The 24,839-nt window shown below is 47.3% G+C and overlaps 1 protein-coding gene and 1 long non-coding RNA gene across 52 annotated transcripts in view; one reads left to right on the forward strand and one right to left on the reverse strand.

Moving 5' to 3' along the window:
* The window catches only part of Cacna1c (calcium voltage-gated channel subunit alpha1 C), a 625,112-nt gene that overhangs the window by 361,366 nt on the left and 238,907 nt on the right, over positions 1–24,839 (reverse strand). The gene's annotated exons all lie outside the window — the stretch shown is intronic.
* LOC144364979 (uncharacterized) lies at positions 15,404–17,849 on the forward strand. 2 transcript variants are annotated; one of them, XR_013423200.1, is made up of 2 exons: positions 15,404–15,570; positions 17,127–17,849. It is a non-coding gene; the product is annotated as an uncharacterized LOC144364979 (long non-coding RNA). The 2 variants fall into 2 exon arrangements; XR_013423201.1 differs by having other exon boundaries at positions 17,390–17,849.

The following is a 24,839-nucleotide window of genomic DNA, read 5'->3' on the forward strand; positions in this document are numbered from 1 at the left end:
CAGTAGCTCCCAGCCATGAGCCCTTCTGAGTGATGAGAAAAAAGGAGAGATCAATGAAGTATCACACCAAGCTTTGTTTGGGGCAGTAAATCCAATGAGTTGATCAATGCAGTTAAGCCTTGAGAAGTGGGTGAAATACAGGCTGGGCCCTCAAAGGCCAAAAAGAATGCTAAGGATTTCAGAGAGGATTTATTAGGAGGTGGCGTAAGGAGAGCAAAGGTAGGGTTGTGCCTGATGGCATTTGTGGAGACAGTTCTTGGAGTCTACAGAGTCTACAGAGCTGGGTACCCAGCCACCTGCTCTGAGATGACAATTATGGTTTCCCCAGAGACAAGAGTCTGGGGTTTTGAGAATCCAGCATTTCAAGGGTCCACTGAAGGTTCAGGGCTTCTCAACACGTGGTCCTCAAACACCTACATCAAAATTGCTAAAGAGTAATAAAATGCATATTCCTGAGCCCTAATTCAGACTGATTTGATTAAAGTCCTGTAATCTGCATATGTTTTCTACCTTGCAGGTTTAACAAAGTTCCCAGGTGATGTTAGATGACCAGAGCTTGGTGTGCTCCCTCTGAAGGCAGGACAACTCATGGGCTACACTACCTTTATCCTCTCAACCAGCTCCCCTGCTGCCGTTTCAATTCACTTTTGTTCTCCCCACTCTCATTATCCATCTTTTTCTCTCTTCCCTGCCTCACTTGGTCCTTCCCTCAAAATCCCTTCTGAAAATTTTCTGGAAAAAAAAAATGATAACGAAGAAAAAAATACTCCCCTTGAAATGTGGTGAGGCCCATTCAGTGCCCCAGCACCTCTGCAGGTCCTCCTGGGGTCTTCCTCTTGGTGATCCACAGCAGGGTGAAGCAGGCTGCACTCGGTGTGAATGGAGATGCGGAGCCCTTTGAGAAAAACAGTCACCCTGGCCTGTACCATGGTCTAAAAGGGGTTTACTTCAGTCCCCCTCTGTGTCAACCAGCTTTCTGCTACTGTGACAAAATACCTGAGATAATCAACTTAAAAGAAGGAAGGGTTTGTTTGGGCTCACAGTTCTGGAGGTTTCAGTCCGTAGTTGGTTGGCTCGTTACTTTGGGGCCTGTGGCAGCACAATACATCGACTCATAGTAAGTGCTGTTTTGAGAGGCTGGGGTCCCCATATCCCCTTCAGAGACACGACAGCAATGGCCTAACTTCCTTCTACTAGGCCCCACCTCCTAAAGGCTCTGCTGCTTCCCAACAGCACCAGCAGCTGCGACTGAGCCTTCATCACATGGGCCTTTGGGGGGCCCTTCCAATCTGCAGCTCCTTTCCTCACTGCCCTAGAGAAAGCCTTCTGCCATTCAAAGAGCCAGCAGCTGGAGTGTACCCCTAGTGAAAGGTCAAGGCACCCCTTCCTCCTGGCTGGGACTGGTCGGACACACAGGTGGAGCAGGCAGCTATTATAACACTTGAAACACAAAAAAAGAAAGAAAAGAAAGAGGCTCACTTTTTGAGGGTCCCTCTGGGTGCCAGTCTCTGTGCTGTGTGCTTCCTTATGTTACAAATAGTACCGAGAGAGCCTAGAGACTGTGGGCAATTTGTCAGAGTTCACAAAACTAGGAAGCAAGGGTTGAGATTTGATATCTGTCTGGCTTCCGGCCCTCTAATTCCTTGCAATAAACCATATTCCTTGTGCTGAAAAAGAAAGAAAATTCAACCACTGGACATTTGCCTCTTAGACTGGCTCTAGGAGTCATCCGTTACAAATGTCACCTAACAAGGTGCCCCATTAGTGAGCTAATCTACCATTCTGGGACTAAGCAGTCTTAAGTATCAGGGAGTTTGGGGATAATATCCAAACATAAGAGTAGTTTCACAGAAATGGGTCTTGACACCAGACAATATTGGTGGTGGGCAGAGGTTCCTCGGGAATGGTTTGTGGTGAGGTCAGTGCCTCTGGGTACCAGGTGGCTCAAAAAAGGAGAGAAGGTAGGGGCTGGAGCAGGGAAGTGCACTAGCCCACTTCATAGAACTGCGAAGGGCTCAGCTGGCAAAGACCTTGGGAAAGAGAGTCCACATCCAGGCACAGAGCTCTGGAGCTCTGGTTTGCATCCATGTGATTTAACCTCTTGGGTCAATCGCTAAACCTCCCTGACCCTCAGTTTCCTCATCTCTAAAAATAGAGATGACAATTCCCTCCTCACAGGGTGATGCTGAAGATTCAATGACTAATGGAAAAGTCCCCAGCACAGTGCTTGGCACATAGTAGGTATCCTATGATAGCATTTTCCTATCTGAGTTCCATCAGATGGAGAGTAGGACCTGGTAGAGACACCCAGCTCAGCTCCCGGGCCACGTGCTGTCACCTCCCTCAGCCCTGTCCACACAGGCCTGCCAAGGAGCTGATTTATGGAATCCTGTTGGTTTCCTTTTCCTATTTTTGATGACCTTTGGAGTCTAACGGCAAGTCTGCCCTATTTCCCACTTCAGACAGCATCGCAGAGTAGAAAGGCAGCCTGAAAGCACCGGGGTCCCGGCAATGCTGCTCCTCTGACAGTGCAGGCTGAAGGGGACATTTTCTCCTAGGCAGGCAGGGCCTGAGCAAGTCTGAGAGGCAGGATGGGGAGGGAGTGGCTGTGTGTTTATCAGGCACACCTGGAAGGATCCTGCACCAAAAATGAGGTGAACCACTGGGTCATTTGGGTACCTACTCAGATGCCAGGAGATAAATCTTCTGCCCTGAGTCCCCTCCTAGGCCTAGAGAAATGAGCAATCTCAACACCTCCAAAAAGCAAAAGGACTAAAGACACAAGTGCTTGTCGGGCCCTCTAAGTTTCTGTTGCCCGGCAGGGATTGTCACACCCTGGTAAGCTCCATGGAAGTCCTGGGGTGTCAGCCCCATCCCCGGGTCCTCTGAGGTAAACTGAGGTTAGAGTGAGTCACTTTTAAGCCTCAGAGTTGGAACTTGACTCAGTTTCTAGACTTGAGGAAAGGATGGCCAATTCTCTGTACATTTGGGTTATATACAGCGCCAACTGGCTTGTTCTCAGAAGGAAACATCCAGACTGACTCCGTAACCCAGACTCACCAGAGAAATGCAAAGGCCACGGCTAGGAGGGAGCATCTCAGATTTCGTGTGCTCTGTGCCCTTCCCTCACCACCACCGCCCTACTCCAAGCTGCTCAGGCTCCGCCGGGAATGAGGGGGAGATTCTGATCTCAGATAGAGTCAGAAGGGCCACCCCAGGCTTCAGAGAGTCCAAAGGGTGACTCCAGAAACTTGCCCCAAACTGACCTTTCATAGTGCCCTCTGTGACCACCATTTGAGCGAACGCAGTTTCCCCAAAGCCCCAGTTAAAATGCTCAGATGCAAACTCGGGAAGGGACCCAGAATGATCCATTAAAAAATCATGGGGCCAGAGATGTAGCTCCATGGAAGAGTGCTAGCATGTGTGAGGCTCTGGGTTCCCAGCACCCCCCCCCACACACACACAAGTGCTAATAACCAGGTGAGCTGGTCGGTACTTTGAAAGGTAGAGGCAGAACCAGCTCTGCTCTTTCAAAGGTTGTCAGGAGATAGGTCCGAGGCAGAATGAGTGTGTGTGTGGCCTGTTGGGAGGGGGGTTAGGAGTGGCTGGGCCAGCTGAGATCATGCCTCTAGACTGGGTTCTCTCCAGTCCTGTTCTGTGTTTCTCAGGAATGCACAGAATGATCCTGGGCAAAAATGGGGCCTATCCTGTGTGATACCTGCTCAGAGGTCACCCAGATCACCCTATCCTATCCCCTTTCCACTGCCCTGGTTCTATCATTACTTTCCTATTCCACAAAGAGAAGCTTTGTGGCCCAGGGGACACCAGGGCCACCAAATTTTGTTACCAGTTAAAGCTGCATACATTTTGTTTCTTTAATTTCCTCGATCATGGGCTCACAGAACACCTCCTAAACTTCAAGTTTACTGGGAGATGTGATTTACCAGACTGAGACGGAGGGAGAAAGTCTGCTGAAAAAGAGCCACAGCTGTAAACATCTGGCTGAAGGCTGCTGCGTGTGTACAGGTGTGTGTGTGTGTGTGTGTGTGTGTGTGTGTGTGGTGTGCACAACCAAAGGCAAGAGAGTGGGAGGGGAAGGGAGAGAAGTGGCCAGAAGAGGGAGAAAAAGCCCTCTTCTTGAGAAGTCAAGTTCCAACTCTGAGGCTTAACAGTGACTCACTTTAACCTCAGTTTACCTCGGAGGACCCGCGGATGGGGCTGAAATGGAGACAAACAGGGATGAAGACTCAAGAGAGCAGTGCTGGACCTAGTGAGTGGACACAGGGATGACGACATCGGGACAGACTGTGTAAATGACAACATGGTGCAGTGGGCAGAGGAGCCCAGAGCATGGCCACACAAACGGCTCCCATTTAGCGAGCACTTGCTGTGGACCAAGCACTTCTCCAAGCACTCTGTACGTATCAGCCCACTTGATTTCCATGATAGCCTTAGACGACAGGTGCTCAGACACCTGGCTAAGTGATAGAGCTGGGGTTGGAGGCCAGGTAGGCTGGTTGGCCCCAATGCCACACTCTTAACCACCAGGCATCCCTCCATGGTTAAATGTGCTCCCTAAAAGAAGAGGAGAAAAGGTGCAGGAAGGGAGGAACACCCGAACACGGGTCCCATGGCTACCTTAGCCAACTGGAGTTTCTGAGCCTCGCTCCTCTCACCTCTTCAATGGAGATAATGATTCCTCTCTTGCTTTCCTACGGGACTGGCCTGAGCTTAATGAGATCATACAGTTGGAAGTGACCCGTGTCTGTACAGCTCCACACACACCCGGGGCACCATGACCATCAGTGGCCATCGGGGAACCTTCTCAAGGTGGAAGGAACATAGATACATAATCCCTGCAGTCAGCACTGTCCTTCCCAGCGCTGGGCCAGTTTTGCTCCTGAAGTCAGGAAAACTATTAGGACTTTAATTTAAAATGGTGCCTTAATCTGGGGGTGGCTTCAGGGATTCACCTTGTGAATAAAATTCACCCTGTGTCCTTCTTAGGTTCTCAGGCACCGCTCCCTGTTTGTCACCAGAGCAGGTACATTTGCACAGTAAACAACTTATGACAATGAGCACCCACAGGTGTAAGCAACACCATTAAACAAAAGTACAGGTTAAAATGATTTCTTAATAATAACCTATAAAGAAAGTAGTTTTAGGGATTGTGGTTCAGTGGTAGAGCGTGTGCTTTGCACATGTGGGGCACTGGGTTCAATCCTCAGCACCACATAAAAATAAATAAAGGTATTGTGTCCATCTACAGCTAAAAAAATATTTATAAAAAAAAGAAAGTAGTTTAGGTTTTTGAACAAAATAATAAGCCTCAGCAACTGCATCTAGTTCTGACAGATATGGAAAATCTGGGGTACCTCCCAGGAAGGAACTCGGCCCTTCATTCCCAGTGGGGTTGGGAGAGTCCGCAGACATACACCTCCTGGGTCACCTCTAGATTTAATGCAAACTTGACCTGCACTTTTTCTGTGAGGCAGGAAACAGTTCCCCCTCACACCACCATCAGATTCTGCTCATTCCTGCTCAGGGCCTTTGCACTGGCTGTTGTTTCTACCCAGAAAGCCCTTCCTCTGGATCTAGAGAAGGCTGGTTCTTTAGCCTCCTTCAATTCTCAATTCAAATATCTTCCCAGAGAGCCCTTGTCTCCCCACCCTAAAATATTTTACTTCCTTCATAACACATGGGGCCATCTCAAATTTCCTTGTTTATCTATTTGTTTAATCGCTTTTTATCTGTCCCCCCCCCACACACACACACCACACAATCTTACACATGCCACTAAATGGAAGCTCTCTCCAGTCACTGCTGTACCCCTAGGTTGGACACACAGTAGGTGTGTGAATTACCAGAACTAATTCATTCATTCATGTCAACACAGGGCTACATAGTACCGCCTTTAATGGTCCCATCAGCCTGTGAGATGGGAATAAGTCCCCATTTTACTGATGAGAAACTGGCCCAAGCTAATACAATTTGTTAGAACTGGGATTTTGAGGCTACACTGCCTTAACAAGGGACAAAAGGCAGAATCCACCCTGTTGTACCCAGAGAACAAAGGAGGTGCCAACATTAGTCCTGGCCCCCTGCCCTCCCCTACTGCATCCCTGGAGACCAGAAAGAGGCTCTTCCACAGGCAAGATGGGAACTTGAGGAGCCGGTGAGGCTGCAGCAGCTGGCTGCTTCTGGTGTGGATGATGCCGGCAGCCTGCGCTGAGCCCTCTGGCCGGAGGAGGAGGAGGCGATGCCTCGCACACCTTTAGTCTTCGACCCACACAGCCATTGTAAACATGTGCTCTCGGGCTGCTGCCTCAGTCATCCGTGGCCTCAACCAGCTGCTGCCACAGTGATCCTGGCCACTGAAGTCCCTCCTCTGAGCTCAGGGCTGCAGAGGAGTTCGCAGATCTGGCTCTCACCCAGGACCTGCGACTGTCCCCCAGCCATTAGTGCATGGAGTGGCAGGGAGGGCACATGGTGGACCGACCGCAGTTTTCAAGCACATCACCATGTCCTTCTCCTCTTGTGTTCCTACCGATGGGAGCCTCAGCCGCAGGCCTGAGCCAGCTGCCAATCTTCAGGTTGCTTATTCAACACCCTACTTTCCTCCAGGGAACCTATGTTCTGGGGAGACGAGGCAGCCTCAGAGTTACTCGAGAGTGACAAAGAAAGAGAAGGAACCACGCACCCTCAGGAGGAAGAAGCCCCAGAGAATCCAGCACCCCTTTCTCCTTCCTCCAACCACCAGCCGGCCGTGCAGCTCCTTAGAGTATCCATTAGTGCCACAGGCAAGGTAAACGGCGGCGAGTCGGGCAGAAGGGTGATTAATCACGTGTTCATTTCGCTAATTACAATAATTGCTATTTAATGATTTGTGTATATTTCTCAGACTGTGAGCGCATATGCAGCGCCTGATGGACGAGGGCACGTCAGTACTTGGTTGCTGCTTTCTTTTTTCTTTTCCACTAAAATACACACATACACACGTATCTATGTAGATATATATGTGTGTATGTATTCAACCAGTACAGGAGAAATAAATGAGGCCAATGGACAGTCATCAAGGGCAAAACTCCTAGGCTGTTCTGGCTGCCTGGGTAAAGTCCAGGAAGGGAGTCAGGGAGGAGGGAGGCAGATCCCACAGGACCTGGTGTCCAGGACTTGAGACAAGCACTGGCTAACCACTGGGAAGCCAATTTTTATGCTCAATTTGGAGCCAGGGGCCCAGGGGTCAGTAGCAATGTGGCTTATCCTCAGGCAGGGGATATACTGGGCCCGTTAGAAGTAGCATCCCACGGGGGAAGAGGGAGGATACGGCTTCCTGAGAAGGGAAAGGAGATCTGTAAGGGCAGAGTTGAGAGACCATCCTATAGCAAAACCCCCAGGGGACCAACACTTTAAAGGGGCAGGGAGCTGGTGTCGAGACCAGAATAGCTCATGGGGCTTCCTCAGCCCTGGGAAGCAATTTGTATTTTTCCTGAAATGTCAAAATGACTCAGGCATGAGGAATGAATGTAAGGGTCCAGCCAGACCCTGCCGCTGGACCTCTGCTGAGTCGGCTCCGGCTGGGAGCCTCCCTGGGGTGCTCCCACAGCCTTCTTTCTCAGGGCACACTCAGCCCTCCCCAGGCCAGCGCGCTCCCTGTGCGTCCCCAACATCTGTAGACAACTCTGGATCAGATTAGAATTTACAGCCGGAGCCGACCGATGAATCTGCTTGGAGGAGTGTGTTGGACACCGTGGGAGCACCAGCCATCCGCCCACTCCAGGCTCACCCAGCAGCACCCTGTGTGGACCCCTAGCGTCTAGACAACCAGTGCTGCCAGGCCCCCTCCCCCGCACATTCCCTGCGGGTGTCCAGTGCACAGGGTGCTGGGGCTGGCACAGGACCTGGACTGGAAGCAAGGAGCTGGAGCAGCTCGGGAGCCAGGGGCATCTGCTACCCACACAGCATGGAGATGTGGGCCCTTCTGCCTGATCCAGGGCAGCTATGTCACAGAAGCTGCTGGAACTGAAGGCATGGGAGTCCGTGAGGTGTCACTGTTACAGAGCTACTGACATACCACCTGTGAGACAAGGAGGGGAGTGTGTGGCCTTCAAGTTTCCAGAAAGAGCTGGTGAAGACAGCAACCCCCTGGAGATTGAGGACTGTTCCCAGGAAGCATCGCTGTTGAAAGAAAAAGGGTTCAATTCCGAACTTCTCTGTCTTCTTCCTGAGAGTGAGACTTGAAGCCTAGGCCACCAGCCTCCCTACCCCCTCCTCCCTACCTGTCTTGTCTCCCTCCCTCCGTCACTCCCTCCTCCTTCTTTCCTTCTCTCTCTCTCCCTCCCTTTCTCCTCTGTATCTTCATTTTCTTTCTTTAGCACTTACTTTGTGCCGGGTACAGAGCACTGCCAGAGTCCCTACTGGCTTGGGGAGGCATCTATATACTCACCCAAGCTGTCCATCCCACCCTCATTCAGGCATCTCCCTGACTCCTCTGTTGGCTGAGACCCCTGCAAAGCCTCCTCTGGACTCTGTGTCCCTGAAGGCAGGAGCCTTGTACTTCTGGGTACATAGCCCTGTGCCCAGCACCATGCCTGACACAGGGCTGGCCCCTAAAGAAGGGGGTAGCTGGTGGAAGGACCCGGATGGATGGGGCCTGTCTTTGCCCTGGCTTGCACCCTAAGGATAAAGGCCAAAGCATCCCAATGTCACTGGATCTGTCTACCTTCCATCTTCTCCTAAGAAGTAAGGCATCTGACGATTTGGTGCCTCTGGTCGAGGCTCAACGGGGCTGACTTCCACGCAATTCTCCACTGTCACCTTGCTTAAAATCATTATTTAAGTGCTGCAGAGTAAGATGTTTCCCCTGACTTGCTGTCACCCGTCAGGTCTGTAATTATACTTCACAGTTCTAACAAAATCTTTTCTCATTGTGGGCTACAGCAAGAGGAAGACAGAAACAAGCAGCTCCAGATTGGGCGGAGGGAAGGTCAATTGGGCTAAAACAACTCTGCCCCTTCATGACCACTGGCCAGTTATACCAAGCTACTTCTGCCCACGGACAGCACTTCCAGTCCCAGGCACCTCTCAAACACGTCCTGAGCCTCTGCCTCCCTGCTCTCTGTTTCCTACCTACGTCACAGGAGCAGCAGCACCCATTTCCTCAAGCCCCAGCCTCCTAAACTTCTCTCCGCTAACAAAAACATGATGCCTGTTATGTATTCCTCAGGATGAGTTTAGGTCACTGTGTTATGGCCTCTCCAGGGCTGGCTTCAATTTGAGATGAGAGGGAAGCATCCCTTTCATTCCTGAAATCTCCTCTCCACCTTCACTGAGAGTGCGAGGGATCTGGGGTGGCAGCCTGCTGGCCTGGCTTCTCTCCTCCCTGTCTCCCCAGAGCCCATCTCTGGCTGCACCCTTCCCTGACTTCCCTGGACACAGTGCTCATGCCTCTGTTAAGGTTTGGTTTGTCCCCCAGAGGTTCATGTGTCAGAGGCTTGGTCCCCAATGTGGCAATGTTGAGAAGTGGTGGGACCTTTAAGAGGTGGAGCCTAGAGTGGGGGGGAATTAGGTCATTGAGGGTGCTGCCGGATTAGTTCTTCCAGAGCACAGATGAGCAAGCCTCTCCTTTCTCACCATGTGATCTTTCTCTCCTGTTCAAGCTCCATTAATAAGATGCTACCTATGGTAAAGACCCCCACAGAGCTAGCACCATGCTGTTCAGACTTTCAACCTCCAAAATATTGAGCTAAATAAACCTCTCTTCTTTATGCATTATCCAGCATCAGATATTTTGTTATAGCCATGCAAAACAGACTAATACCCCCTCAAAGACTTTCTCCTGTTCAGCCAAATTCAGATTCTGCAAATATTATACTGAGTTCCTTGTATGTTTTTTAAAAGTTTATATTTTTAAAATTGCACTAAAATGCACCTTACCATAAAATGTACCATCCTATCCATGTTTATGAGCTCAGTAGTGTGTTAAGTACACTGTGCAACTAATCTCCTTTTCACCCTGCAAAACTAAAACTGTCCCCATTAAATATCAACTTGCCATTCTCTATTCCCCCAGATCCCAATATCTACCATCCTTCTCCTTATCTCTATGAAGGGCTTTCCTTACTGCTAAAGCAAATTCAAAAGCAATGACTAACCCTAACTGGACACTGTAAGTCAGTACCATCTCAGCTGTGCATGGAGCAGACACCCTGAAGGCACATCCTGACAGCGCCCATGCCTGCACACAGTAGGTGCCTGACAAATATTTTCTGTAAGCACAGCAGTAGCAGAATGTTCCACCTGACCTGCACACTATACATATTGACTGATTTAATCCTCAAAATGGTCCAGCAGGGTAGGTATATGATTATCTCCCTTTTACAGATGAGGAAACAGGTTTCAGAGAAACACAGGCACTTTCCCAAGGCCACACAGCTAGGAGGCAACAAAGATAGAATCTGACTCTTCATTGCTCTGCCTGCCACCTCCCTGGATATGCCCAGCTTTGGGGACTGTCCAACTCCAGCAGAAGCTGAGCAGGCTCGGAGCCTGTTCTCTTGCAGCTAGTTGGTAGCCTCTTCTGATGGAGCCCGGGGCTCCTAATCTCTATCTACAAAAAGCCTACCCTCGGACTGTAGCTTGTGGTCATCCCGCCCTGAGAGTTGGTGTTAGAAGGGCCAGGGGAATCTTTATACACAACCAACTATAACACCAATCTTTTTTTTTCCTTTGTCCTTTTGCCTGACAAGGACAGGATTCTAGGATTTGGTGACATTAAAGAGCCTTTAGCCAAAGACCCATGCCTTCTTAGAGCATCCTTTCTCCTAGGAGCAATGCAGTAAAAATCTCTAAAGATTTCTGTTCTGAAATGCAAGCAAAGCTCTTTTAATTGTATTTTAAAACTAATCATTCATTCATTTATTTGCTCAGTCAACTGTAACTGCAACTCCTAAAATAATGCCCGGGAATTAATCTTTGTGCAATTAATAGATTTTTCTTCCCTCTCAAGCGCCTTCCCTCATACCCTTTGAAGGAGGGTGGATGGGTGGTCTGAAGATACCTGCAGCTTCGGGGCTCCATGCCAGGTGTGGGTGCACAAGCATCTACCTCCATTTTCTTTCCTTAATGAGAACTACCCATGGTCGGCAGGGCTTCGAGTCCATTCCTTTTCCCTCATAAGTCAGGCTGTGTAGCTTCTTAACCAAGAAAGGTAGGTCACTGGAAGGGGGAAACATTCCACAAATGTGGGCCATGTCCACCCAGGCATCCATCATTCTGGCTGATGGAGGCTGGCCCCATGTGGCCATAAATTCAATCTTAAGCAAACATTCATTTCTCTCTTATTTCCAGATTATTGACACAAAAGAAAAACAAACAGCTGCAGAAGGTATCCAGCAAGGGAGTGTCAGGGAGGCATGCCCCCCATATCCCCTGGATGAAGAGGCAAAAGCCACTCCTACAATGCTTAAATGTTTGGAGTTCAAAGAAGGTGCTTTGTGTCAGATCATCTGTGCAAAAGAATGGGTTGGAGGAGCATTTGAGAGAGAGAGATGAAGGGTGCGTCCTTTTTTCTCCCATCCTTCAAAAGGTCTTTATGGGCTAATGGGGATATAACTAGGTGAGGGGTCAAAAGAATAGAACCTTGACCTCTGCATTTCCTTTTCTAAAAGCAGGATGAGTGGCAGCTGGGGGTGGCGTGACCCTTCTTATATTTTTCAATGTGGAAAAGACTTCACAGTTGTACCAACCACTTTGTAAAACTCTCAATAACAAGACTCAGCACTGGTGTGACCCAGTAACTCCACTCCTAGGTATTGCACTTAACTAAAGTGCATGCATATGAAAGTCAGTAAGACAACATCGACAAACATGGCTATAGTCTGGGTTATGAATGTCTCCCCTGAAGGCTGGTGTGAAAGGCTTAGTCCTCAGAGAGGCGCTGCTGGGAGGTGGCGGAAACTTTCAGAGGTGGGAGGTGTGACCTTGAAGGGAACAGTGGGATCCCAGCCTCCTCTTCCTCTCTCTTTCAGTTCTGGCCATGAGGTGAGTAGTTTTGCTCCACAGATGTGACATGCTGCCTTGTCACACATCCAAAGCAATGGGACCAACCAACCATAGACAGAACCCTCCAAAACCGTGAGCCAAAATAAACCTTTTCTCAAGATACCTCAGGTGTTCAGTTCTAGGAATGGAAAGCTGATTCACACAATATCCATCAAGAGCAGAATGAGTCAAAACCCTGTGTGGTGTTTATATGGTGGAACATTAGATATCAAGGAATATGAGCAAACTGTTACAGGCAACAACATGGATGAAGCTCACCAAAATAACTCTGAGTGAAGAAATCTAGGAAAACAAAAAATACATGTTTTGTGACTTGACTTATATAAAATACAAATACAATGCCAGCAGCTTGGACACCTGAGGCAGGAGGACCTCAAGTTCAAAGCCAGCTTCAGCAACTTAACGAGACCTGAAGCAACTTAGTGGGATCCTGTCTCAAAATAAAACATAGAAAGTGCTGGGGATGTGGCTCAGTGGTTTAAGTGCCCCTGAGTTCAATCCCTGGTACAAAATAAATAAATAAATAAACAAACACATAGACAACATCATTCCATGCAATTTGAAGTCAGGGGAGTAAGGTCACGAAGTGGGCACAGGAGTGTGAACACGGTGATTTTCTGCTCTGTGTGCTGGAGGCACAGCAGTGTACACTGGGTGGGAAGCCACCAAGCTGAACACCTGAAGTTTGCATTTGACCAGGTCCAGGTTCTGTGTCGAGAGAATGTATACTTAAAGTGTTTATTTTAAAATCTCAGATCATGGACACAGGTGATTTTGAACTCTCCAAAAAAGCCTCAGTGAATATAAAAACATTATCCCGAGTCACCCCAGTGGGGTCATGCTGCCGAGCATCTGGACCCAGGAGCAGCACTGCTGGTCCCCAGGACAAGAGGAAGAGGGGCTCCCAGCCTGGAAAGACCACAGGCTCTTCAGAAGGAGCCGGAGCCGGGGATAAGATAACAGCTAGATTTCCTGAGAGCAACAGGGTACAAAAGCATAAGCATTGTTCCTAGTCTCAAAGAGAGCAAGAAGAGGGAGGAGAAAGGAGAAAGACGGAGGGCCGAGTCCCCCAGAGGGAGGGTACCCAGGGCTGTGCGCCCGGTGCGCCCAGAGCCACCGCAGGCAGGAGGCTGCTGACTTGGCCCAGCCTCCCTGGCCAGGGGAAAGACAAGTAGCCTGTGATGGAGTTGCTTTCATGGTAATTACTTCCTGCTCAGACAGGGAGGCAATAGATCATCTCAAGGGAGGCTCCTTAATTGAAAAAGTGTCAATAGATAAAAAGCAATAAAAGCCTTCTCAGCTGAAAGCCTGATTTCCCCAGCCCTGTCTGCCTCTGTCCCCACAAACCTGCTAACACCGCTTCCCCAGGAAAGACAAGGGCGCCCTCTTAGCCCTTTTCTGACAGCCTCCTCTCCTGAGGGAGGCTGGAGCAAGCCTGTTTACATGGAAGACAAAAGACCTCTACTTCTTTAAAAGCTAGAAAAATCCACTGCCTGAATTTCCAAATCATTGCTCTAAATGAACCAACAGAACCAAACGCTGCCCCAAACTGTCATTTGGCTGATCCACCCTGATTACAGGGGTGACCTTGCTTTGGGGAGAGGAGAGGAATTTTCTAAGCCCTTCATCTTAGGTGATTTCTCTTTCCGAAGACCTCCGAGTCAGCTTCCTACGGATGGTTCTCTCCCTGCAGGACACCAGGGGAAATTAAACTCAAAGCCCCACTTTATTTTGTGAGCAGATTTGAGGAAACTCCTTGGGCCGACAGGAAGTTAAGTTCCAACAGTCACCTACAATGAGATTTAGAGGTGACCAGTGTTTTCACTAATTCAGCCCAAGAATGTGCTGGACACCTGTCACATGTCATGTACCAATGCTGTCCTTTCAGGCTGTTCTGATATTTCCTGGGCGGAGTTTCTATCTATCCTTGAGAACGCAGTGGGGAAATACTAGCTGGGTGATACTGCTAAATGGCTTCAGAGCTGCCTTCTGTACCCACGGAGTCTTGACATGGTGAAAAGAAAGGGTGATGTCCGTGCCCCGGGCCGATGGTGCACAGCATTGCTACTGAACTGTGATCTACAGAATTATAACTCGGACAAAGAAACAGGCATGCCCAATGCTAGGGAAGGAGCGTGGGACAGGGAATCTAATGCAGTGTCTCACCGGCAAATGTGCTGTTTTAACATGATTCATGATAGTGAGGTTGACAGTAAATTTCTGGGTTTGGGTTAAATCAATTTATCTAACTTCAGAATGATAGGCGAACTCCTATCATCCCAGCAGCTCCGGAGACTGAGAAAGGAGGAGCATAAGTTCAAAGCCAGCCTCAGCAATTTAGTGAGGCCCTAAGCAAGTCAGTGAGATCCTGCCTCTAAATAAAAAAGGGCTGTGGATGTGGCTCAGTGGTTAAGTGCCCCTGGGTTCGATCCCTGGTACCAAAAATAAATAAATAAATAAAAATAAAGAATCAGGAATCCCTGGTTCAACAATTATACATGTAAAAACCATCTGGGGGCTTAAGGTGATCGCAAGCTTTTCTAAAGGCCAGAGTGATGTGGTGGCTGAATTCCGACCCTGGGCTGCATTGCTGGATAAACAAAGTCAAGGTGATCAGATCCCTACACCCCGTCTCTAAGAAGGCCTCCATCACTATGGCATTTAGTACTGGACACTGCCCTAAAAAAAAAAAAAAAAAAGGCCAGAGAGAATGTTTAGATGGTAAGGGGTCCAGACACCCAGCCACATGAACAACATCTGCAGGAAACGAGGACAATCAGAGGAGATTCTGGCAGTAACCGAGGGATCGCTTTCAAATACTTTAAAAGAACTATGAGGACAGGAATTGGCACTTGATTCTGCACGATATTAGAGAGTAGAATAACTGTCAATGGATATATTACAGAGCTTTTTAGTTTTAATTAATTTTATTGGTGCATTATAATTACACATAATAGTGGGATTCGTTGTGACATACTCAAGCACGCACGGAACATAATTCATTGAATTTCACTCCCTCTGACCGGGTTTTGTTGTTTTGCTCAATAAGGAGGAATTTCCAACAGTTAGTTTCAACAACAGAACAGTCAGCACTTGTGCGCACGTCCACCCACCTGCACCCACTACCACGCTGAAGAATTGGAAGTCCCGCTCCTCCTTCAGCAGCCAAGCTAACCTAGATGACCTTTGCAGTATCGGTGACAGTCAATAGTGAATACCATAGTTTGGGGCTTAAATGTCCCCTAAAGGCCATGTGTGGAAGGCTTAGTCCCCAAGGTGGTGCTGTTGGGGTGGGGGGGTGGATCCTGGAGGAGGTGGGGCCTACTGGAAGGAAGTTAGGTCATGGGGGTGTGCCCTTGAAGGGGAAAGCCTCTTCCTTTTTCTCTTGACTTCCTGGTTTGTAAGAGCAGTGGTTGGCTCTGCCATGAGTTCCTGCTTTGATGTGCTGCCTTGTCAGAGGCCCACAGCAATGGGGCTGCTCCATCACAGTCTGGAACCTCCACAAATGTGAGTCAAAATAAACCTTTGTTCTTCATAAGCTAATTGCCTCAGGTACTTAATTACAGTGACAGAAAGCTAATCTAATGAATGTCACCATTTGTTTAGCATTTCTTAATGCTCCTTGTCCTGAGAGTCACCCCTCTGAAGATATGGGGGCAGAGGAATGCGGGATTGGTCAGAACAAAGGGTGTGGCTCCCTGAAATACTTTGTCATTGTTTAAAACTGTTCACAGGGAGCCACAATGTCACCCTCTTGTATTGCATAGGAGGAAGAAAAGAATATTCCAGGGGTTCTCATGGTTTACATAATCCCAAAGAACCTTTACTGCCTGAATGTCCTGCCTTTTTATTTAGGAGGCGAAATATACATAAAATCTACCATTTTAGTCATTTTTAAGTTTACAGTTCAGTGACATTAAGTACGCTCACACTGTTATGCAACCATCACCGCCATCCATCTTCAAAGCTCTCATGTTACTTTTAAATGCCATCAAGAAGTTTAAAAAATTATTCCCAAAGGTTATTTCTTGTTTTATCAGCCTAGATGCCTTGGTTGTCTCCATAGGCCCACGGGGGACATGCCTATCCTATCTACGTGTGCACTTGTACTCCTGGTTAAACAGGCTCCTGGCGCCTGACGTATTTCATAAAGAGATTCACACCTGTCATTGGTTCCACATGAACATGCGATGCCCAGCTATGCTTCCCAAACATTGCCTGTCTCTGTTTGCTTTGGTGGAGAGGACGGCTTAGCAGCCTCTTCTTAGGCTGGGGTTGATGATCACCCCTGGTGAAACGGGTCAGCATGGGTCAGTGTGGGTCCCACTGCACTTGCTTCTCAAGGTACAGGAAGAAAGTGATATCAAAGGTCCGTGCACACTCCTGATCTGCCTGGCTTAACTGTTAATGTAAACAGTTAACGGCAGGTTTGCAGGCCTTGGAGAATGCAGGGTAGCTTTAATTAATTCCAATACAGGCCTTGCAATGTTTACATTCCAAATTACCTTCAAGTCAGAAGTATGCAGCCCAGAACGACAGTGTGGGGGCAATAAAATTCCACTGCCCACTGCTCCCAGCATCTGGAAGTCATTTACCAAAAGAGCCAGAGTTTGCTATTTGGGAAAGTTAGATATGCTCCGAGACAGAGATGAGGTGACACTGGCTTCCCCCAAAGCTGATGACTTCAGGGGAGAACCAAGCTGGCTTCAGAGTAAGGGTGATGACTGTGGGTTCTGAGCAGAGGAGAGTCTCACCGTTTTTGCTGTTGTGGTTTGGATGTGAAGTGTCCCCCAAAAGCTCACATGTGAGACAATGTGAGAGAGCTCAGAGGGGAGACGATTCGGTTAGGAGAGCCTTAATTTACAATCAGTAAATTAATCCCCCTGATAGGATTGACCCAGTTATAACTGCAGCTGGAGCAGGTGGCATTGGGGGTGTGTCTTTGGGGTCTATATTTTGTATCTGGTGAGTGGAGTCTTTCTCTCTCTCTCTCTCTCTCTCTCTCTCTCCTTCCTGATCACCGTGTCAACTGCTGCCCTCCACCACACTCCTTCTCCATGAAGTTCAGCCTCACCTCAAGCCCCGAAGAATGGAGACAGCTGTCTATGAACTGAGACCTCTGAGACCGTGAGCCCTCAAATAAACTTTTCTTCCTCTACAGTTGTTATGGTTGGATTTTTTTTGTTTGTTTGTTCATCACAGCAGCAAAAGAGCCGACTAAACCAGTGGCCATCACATGAAAGGAAGCTTAGGACAAGGGCGTGGAGAAGAGAAATTGCACCTACCATCATGATTAGATTTCTGGAATTATTTTATGTTTTTACAGACACCAGTCCTCAATTCTGCTGAAGACAGGGCTGTCTTCCTCTTCCCAGCCCTTATCTACCTCCTGCCCAAGCACACCCCCCCCAGGAGCCCCCAGAAACTCCATCTGCATGAAGAAGGGTATTGAGAAGCAACAGTTGGTTCCCTGATGTCTCCCAAACACACTGGATCCTTGGCACTTCTTACACATGGAGAAGTGGAACCTGCTGAGTGGAAGAATACGGTGACTAGAAAGGCCCTGCAGATGTCATGCCGTCCACCCTGCTGCCTTGAGACACAGCTAAATATAAACCACTCCACACTTCCCACTACCTGCCACATGCTTCCCCTCTTCAGATCTCAGGAAGGAGAGCTGGGGTATGAAGGCATACTTTGCATTTGCTCCTTTGGAAGTCAAATTTCCAAATGAGTCAACAGTGCCAAAGGGTTTCCAAATAAATCAAAACTACATGTAAATCCTATTATTTGTCAATGTCATATTGCTTCCTCCTCGTTCAAAAGCCAAGTTACCTGTGTTGGTGAGGTATGTCGAGAACTCTACATTCTCACATTTTAAACTCGGGGTGAGGGTGCAGGGCAAAGGTTGTGGCCCCACTTTTCCAGTTAAGGGAACTGAAGCAAGAGAATATAGGCCCTGTACTGGAACAGACCTGGGTTGAGACTCCCGACTTGATCTTCTCCAAGCCTATTTATTCACATGTAAAATGGGGTTGTGAAAGGGTTCAGTGAAGTAAGTAATCCTTTTGAAGGGCTTTGTATAACAGATGCTCATCACATGGTAGCCATACAGTGGGCTGAGTACTTCTGGGGACCATGCAGCAAGATTTGGATGTAGATCTCACTAGCTCGTAGGGGTATACCCAGACTACTACCTGCTGAAAACTCTAGAAAGAAATGCCAAACAGACCTTGAAGAAACCTCAGAAGTTCATGAAGCTCTTTGGATGGATAAGGTCTCAGTTGTTGCACATGCATCTGCTATCGTAAGCCCTCCACAGTCCTGCTCCACGTCCTCATTCCTTCTGTCCTGGACCATAAGTGGCCAGAAGGCACGGACCTCATCTGTGGAAAGCACTGTGTGCAGTTTAGTGCTTGCAGTGCTGTCTGCAAAGTGATGCTTAATAAATACATTTTGCTTATTTATTTTTACAGTTTTGATTCTCCCCTCAGCTTCACTGAGATACAACTCATGAATAAAAGTTGCACAGACAGTAGTTTCACCCTCATCTGCAGGGGATATGTTCCAAGTGCACCAGGGGACACTTGAAATTGCAGATGGTACCAAACTCTATGTATACTATGTTTTTTTCCTATACTTGCACTCCTACAATAAAGCTTAATTTATAAATTAGGCATAGTAAGAGGTTCACAGCTATAACATACAATGATGGGAAGCCAGCATAGATAGTATATTTAAAAACAACACTGTCTTCATCCATTCATCTCTTGACAGACATTCAGGTTGTTTCCATATCTTGGTTACTGTGAATAGAGTTGCAATGGACCTGGGAGTGCAGACATCTCGTGGAGATCTTGATTTCATTTCCTTTGGATATATACACAGAAATAGAAATGCTGTCTCATATGGTAGCTCTATTTTTAATTTTTTTGAGGAATTTCCATAGTGTTTTCCATAATGACTGATTTATATTCCCACTGACAATGTGTACGGGTTCCACTTTTTCCATCTTCCCTAACATTTCTTATAGCTTGCTTTTTTTAAAAAAAAATATTTTTAATTGTAGATGAATACAATGCCTTTATTATATTTATTTAATTTTTTATGTTTGAACCCAGTGCCTCACATGTGCTAGGCAAGTGCTCTACCACTGAGCCACAACCCCAGCCCTAGCTTGCATTTTTTGATAACAGCCACTCTAACAGGTATGAGTAATATCTTATTGTGGTTTTGATTTGCATTTCCCTGAAGATTATTGATATTGAACATCTTTTCATTTACCTCTTGGCCATTTATATGTATTTTTATTTAAGTATCTATACAGGCCCTTTGCCCATTTTTAAATCAGAACATTTGCCTGAGTAGTCAAAATGCTCTTGAAAAAGAACAAAGTTGGAGGCATCACACTTCCTGATTTTAAGCTATGTTACAAAGCTACAGTAATCAAAACAGTATGTCACTGACATAATAACAGATACACAGAACAATGGAACAAAATTGCCCCAAAATAAAACCATGCGCATAAGTAACTAATCTTTACCAATAACACCAAGAATACACAATGGGGAGATGATAGCCTCTTCAATAAATGGAGCTAGGTAAAGTATATATCCAAATATAAGAGAACAAAATAGAACCCTTACCTCCCACTGTACACAAATGTTAACTTGAAATTGATTAAAGACTTAAATGTAAGACCTGAAATCACAAAAATGCTAGAAGAAAACATAAAGAAAAAGATCCTTGGCATTGGTCTTAGCAATGACTTTTTGAATATTACTATAAAAGCACTGGCAACAGAAATTTAAAAACAAACAAACAAACAAACAAAATAGTACTATACCAAACGGAACAAACTTATGCGTAGCAAATATTAAAAAAAAATGAAAAGGCAAACTATGGAATAGGATAACACATTTGCAGATTATGTCTCTATAAGGGATTAATATCCAAAGTGTATAAGAAACTTAACTCAATAGGAAAAAAAAACTCATTTTAAAAAATATTTTTTTTTAGTTGTAGATGGACACAATATCTTTATTTGCTTATTTTTATGTGGTGCTCAGGATCGAACCCAGTACCTCACATGTGCCAGATAAGGGCTCTACCACTGAGCCACAATCCCAGCCCCATAAATATTTAAAAAAAATAATCATCAGGATTATGTCATTGGGTCATGTCATCCACATTAAAAATTAAAATACCCTAGTTCTTTCTCTAACCCACTTGGATCTGAGTTTCTAGCTTAATAACCTGGCATGTGGTTATTTAAGTTGATCCCTGTAATTTCACAGTCTTGTTTATTCAATGTGTATGGTCAGCATTTCTCCTAGCAGAGTCCACAGATGAGCTACATCAAAACCACATGGGTGGGGGTGGGGAAAGGGTGTGCTAGTTATAAATGCAGATTCCTGGCCTCCACTCAGACCTCCTGAATCATAAATTCTGGGAAGAGTTATGGATCTTCCCTTAAGTCAACCCACCCGAAGCAGCCTCTGTGGCTTTCACAAGCTTCTATTTCTACACTTACTTTGTAGAGTCTACCACAGTGGGCAGTCGTGTTAGTCTTTCAGAATTAAAGGTGTGGCCACTTCATTACATAAGTGGGCTTAGCCAAGAGAAATCTGCACCTCCTGCCTTATTAAAGAGACTGTGCAAATTTAAATGCACCAGTGCTTTTGCCTCAGTGCTCCAGACTGACTGAGACTAACAGGCAAGTAGCATATATGTAGTGTGGGATACCCTGGACAAAGAAGCAATCCCCATCCTAGGCAGGACAGAGGGAGACTGCATTACGTTACTGATTGGCATAAAATATAAAACTTACCAATTGTCTATTTCTGGAATATTCTATTATTTAATGTCTTTGGACCATGGAAACTATGGAAAGCAAAACTGTGGACAACTATGGAAAGTCAAACCAGGAAGCACAGAAAAAGGATGTTCCACCTGGAGCCTGCAAAAGGTGAAGCGTCTTTCCCAAGCAATGTCCCCGAGTTCCTCCCACCTGGTCCTGATCTTTGAAGATGAATGGTTTTGTAATTTTTAGAAATGGCCCTGGGTGGCTCTGATGCATGGTGAAGTCTAAAAACCACAGTTCGAAGCCATGCATCTCTGCCCCAGCACTATTTGCAGAGAGGCAGAGCTGTGCAGTGAGAAGCCCCACAAGCCCTAAGAAGCAGGGAGCTATGTTCCATCCTGGCTCTGCAGCCTTAAAGAGGCAGTGGGATTCTGCCTAGGTCCCTGAGCATCTTGAAGCCTTAATTTGCCTCAACTATTAAATAATAAGGGGATTAAACCAAATCAGCAGCTTCCAGATTTTCTTCTAGCAATAAAAATGTTTTTTGTTTTTGTTTTTTTTTTGCCAAAGAACATACCCGGAAGCTGCATACAGAAAACAAATTAAAGTGGAGAAGCAACAACCCCAGCAGCAGTCCCAGAGGATCTTCTGAGGGACCAAGAATGACAGAACATCCTCTGGGCCAATAACCTCAGTCAAGGTCAGACTTGCAGTTCTGCACATCCCAAGGAGGAGATGGGAGGGAGATGCAAAGGGCCGCCCAGGAGAAGGTTGGCTCCGTTTCAGCTGAGTGTGTGGCAGGTGAGGGCCAGGAGAGGGCTCTGAGTGAACTCATGGTGGTCTGGCCAGAGGGGTCCAGACTGCCTCTAAAACTAGGTCCTGGGCCATGGACGCCATCCATTCTCCTCTCACCGCCATTGGCAGTACAAGTTGGCCTTGTTCTTCCTTGGCCTCTCTGATATGCAGATCCTAATTCACCATGGGGGTGGGGCGCTAGGGAAGAATAGAGTTACTGTAGATCAGGTAGATGGGAGTGAAGGGAGGGAGGGGTGTGGGGGTAGTGGAATGAATCAGACACTATTCCCCTATGTACACATATAACTATACAGCCAGGTGACTCTAGATCATGGACAACCAGAAGAAGGAGAAATCATACTCTATTATATATGATGGATCAAAGTGCGTTTTACTGTCATGTATGAATAATTAAAACAAGTTAAAAAACTTCTAAGTTTCTCATTTGCATGTGAGACGGAGGAGAAAGGGTCCCCTTGAACAAGCAGTGGATCTGCCCTCCCTCCAGAGTGCATGTGTATACCAAAGGCCCTGGTAAGTCCAGTGGCAGAGCAGCTGGTTTAGTAGCATGGTTTAAAGTCAGCACACCTTGGACCAACAGACCCTTTTTACAAGTCAAATGTATCAACCATTCCCTGAAAGAAAACTTGTGATCTACAGGGGTCTAGTTTCACAAGTGCTTGACAAGTGTGGGTTTTGGGACAAGATTGACATTTTAAGGATTTAGAGGTGGGGAGAAGCAGAAGAATAATTCTCTTTAGGGCTTTTTCCCTTTAGTTTTATATTCCACAGGATAAAAGACCACCAGGATTTAACTTTATGACTTCTTAAGTCTGAGGATTCAAACTAGTTACCTGTGAGGGGTCTCCAGGGTCCCCCAAGTTTATCTGCTGTCTCTGACAGGAACTCAAGGAAGACAGAGGACCGTGGGGGCCCTTGGTCCATCCGTCTGTCACTCTCTCCTTAAGGCAGTCTTCTGGCTGGCCCCTGAGGGTGTCAGACCACAGGATGGGCAGGCTGAAGGTGGATCCTGTCTGGTCCTGTCTGGGCCTCACCTGGACCAGAGCCTGAGAAACAACCTTTTGCACAGCCTAGCTATAGCTGTAAGTGCCTTCCCCACCCTGGCCACTTGTCACTTGACGGGATGAGCTGCACAGTGGGTCTTCCTTTATAGAAGGACACACACAATCAAGAACACTGACCAAGAACAAGACTGCCCAGCCTCAAATCTTGACTCCACCACCCAGAGCTACATAATTTCCAGAAAGTTCCTTAACCTCTTGGCGCCTTGATGTTTTCCATCTGTAAGACGGGAAAAGACAAGATAAAACAAGTGAGAAAACATGAGCAGTAGGCCTCAAAAAGTGTGGCACAGATGGAGCACCAGAAAGGTATCTTTCTTATTAATGTCACCCCACAACTGTGCCTCCCTAACAACCTGATTCTGTAGGGATGGGGATGAGACTATCCAGCCGAGTTGTGTTTGAACCTCTACAAATATGCACTGTTGGAAGAGAGGCCCAGTGATGGGGACAGCATCCAGAATACCACAAATCAACAGGATACACGAGACGTGTTATCATATTGGTGAAGTTACGCTTCTTGTCTAGAGACAAGTCTCCCAATCTCTCTGAGCCTCAGCATCTTCCGAGTAAGATGCTGAGGTGGAGGTAAGCAATCTCAGAGTCCCTCCTAGGTTCCTAGGTCCAGGTACTGGGTACAGGGAGGGCTGGGTATGACAGAAAAAGGCAGATTGAGTAGAGAGAGAGCCCTGCAGTGCACGCATCTGTGTGCAAGATGGGAGATGGGGAAGATGGATGTGCAGATGCCTCCCTCAGCCCCTGCCAAGGAGTCTCTGCCCAGCGGTTGTCTGAGTGGCTCAGGATGGTGCTGACGCTGAAGTAGTCATCCTGAAAATACTCGTGCACAGTGTCCATGCGGTTACCAAGAGCTGTGATCCACAAGGGAAGAATTTCATGTCCTAGTCAAGAATAAATCTCTATAAAAACTCAAGGTCCCTGGGCACAGATGCTTTTCTCATCCTGCCCTGCTCCTCTATTCACTCAAGACCCCTGTTTGCTGCCCAGATGCTGGTGCAGTAAAAACCCCATCTTTGCTCTGCATTTGTGAGCAAAGAATGTCTTTTGAATCAACATACAATTAGGCTGTCCCAGCATAAGTGGATCTCTGTGCATTGTGAATGGCGTCTTCATCAGGAGACCTAGACCAGTGCAGAGGGGCCTGGAAAACAGGAGCCACCTTATCTGAATCCTTGGTCCTAGGAGCTGGCAGACTCCTGAGGTTCTGTGAGCCCTGCTCATGGGGTGGAATAATGACAACACAGGGGACAAACCACCTCTCAACACAGGTGACCTCACATGTTCTGAGAACCTGGTACTAGAGTTCTTCCTGTAGTGCTGGGCTAGTACATTGAATCTGGGTTTTGTTATATTATTGCTGCATTTAAAAAAAAAGGACCATCTGATTGCCTGGTAAGGGCTAGCTTGGAAGGAAGGAAAGGATCTGCAGTTCCAATGGGTCCCCTAGCCTGGACCATTCTCCAGATTCCTTCTAGGTCCTTGTACCTTATCAATCCCTCATCCATCCCTGCACACACACACACACACACACACACACACACACACACACACACACACACACGTACTCTGGCTGACAGCTCACTAGAACTCACCTTTCATGACTTTTCACTTTCCACCAGAGTTCAGAGCTCTTGACAGACACCTCTCCTCTGTCCTTGTCTGAACTCTAAGAGCTTTGACAGGAGAAGTGACAAAACTACTTCCTCTCTCCCGTGCTCCCACAGGTGATGGAGACTGGACTAGGGACCCAAGCACACCCTGCAGCTCTTTGTTAGGAGAAGACCATATCTGACCAGGAAAGAATAGGGCCCACTGCAAGAGGTCCTTCTACTATCTCTGTCCCTGTTGGTCCACTCAACAGCACTCACTCATGCAAGTAGGCATTGGGACAAGAAGTCAGGCAGGCCCTGTCTTGACCTCAGAGCAGCTCCCTTCCTCAAACCTGTGGGACACACCTGGTTTGCAGGGCTGCCACCAGTTCACACAGAGCCTCAGCGGGAATTCGACAAAGCTGCTCCTTCCTCTGGATTTCTGCCCACCTTGCCCTCTGTCTACCCCGCATGGCAGCCTTGCCCATG

The sequence above is a fragment of the Ictidomys tridecemlineatus genome, chromosome 6, assembly GCF_052094955.1.
Source record: "Ictidomys tridecemlineatus isolate mIctTri1 chromosome 6, mIctTri1.hap1, whole genome shotgun sequence".
Lineage (NCBI taxonomy): Eukaryota > Metazoa > Chordata > Mammalia > Rodentia > Sciuridae > Ictidomys > Ictidomys tridecemlineatus.